Below are 1,240 nucleotides of genomic sequence, written 5' to 3'. Positions count from 1 at the left end.
TTCTAAAGATCAGTCCTGGGATTTCTTAGGAAGGAATGATGCTAAAGCTGAAACTCCAGTACTTTGGCCACCTCATGTGAAGAGTTGACCCATTGGAAAAGACTAATGCTGGGAGGGATTGGGGGCAGGAGGAGAGGGGACAACAGAGGATGAGATGGCTGGATGGCATCACTGACTTGATGGATGTGAGTCTGAGTGAACTCCGGGAGTTGGTGATGGACAGGGAGGTCTGGCCTGCTGAGATTCATGGGGTTGCAAAGAGTCAGACATGACTGAGCGATTGAACTGAAATGAACTGTTCTTACTTTGGGAGAAGGCAATGGCACCCCACTCCAGTACTCTTGCCTGGACAATCCCCTGGACAGAGGAGCGTGGTAGGCTGCAGTCCATGTGATTGCTGAGAGTTAGACACGACTGAGCGACTTCACTTTCAGTTTTCATTTTCATGCATTGGGGAAGGAAATGGCGTCCCACTCCAGTGTTCTTGCCTGGAGAATCCCAGGGACAAGGGAGCCTGGTGGGCTGCCATCTATGAGCTCTCACAGAGTCGGACACGACTGAAGCGACTTAGCAGCAGCAGCAGCAGCAGTTCTTACTTTGTAATGCATGATCCCCAACACTCTCAGGTCACAGGAAGTCACATCTTGGTTTCTAATCACCTACCATGTAGATTCTCTGAGCATTGCTAATTCTTCTGGCAATATCCAAATCACTGGGATCCACTCTTCCCTGCCAGTTCTGATAATGTGAGCATTAATGCTGTTCCAGTTGGGTTCCAATTCATCCACTGCAAACTACCTCCCTGCCCTCCATGTCCTCCCTTTCCTTTTCAGCTTGAGTGCCTGTGATGGACTCTGCTTTATCTCCTAGGTTCAGCCACACCCACTAGATACCACCTCTACTCTGAGTACAGATAGCTCTTGCAGTAAGGCACTCTAATTTTGCTAAACACCACTGCTAATGCTAATGCTGAGTGCCATATAACTCTGCATATAAGTTAAATAAGCAGGGTGACAATATACAGCCTTGACATACTGCTTTTCCTATTTGGAACCAGTCTGTTGTTCCATGTCCAGTTCTAACTGTTGCTTCCTGACCTGCATATAGGTTTCTCAAGAGGCAGGTCAGGTGGTCTGGTATTCCCATCTCTTTCAGAATTTTCCACAGTTTATTGTGATCCACACAGTCAAAGGCTTTGGCATAGTCAATAAAGCAGAAATAGATGTTTTTCTGGAACTCT

The sequence above is a fragment of the Bison bison genome, unplaced genomic scaffold (genome assembly GCF_000754665.1).
Source record: "Bison bison bison isolate TAMUID 2011002044 unplaced genomic scaffold, Bison_UMD1.0 scf7180017864209, whole genome shotgun sequence".
Classification (NCBI taxonomy): Eukaryota; Metazoa; Chordata; class Mammalia; order Artiodactyla; family Bovidae; genus Bison; species Bison bison.
This window is presented reverse-complemented; position numbering follows the sequence as displayed.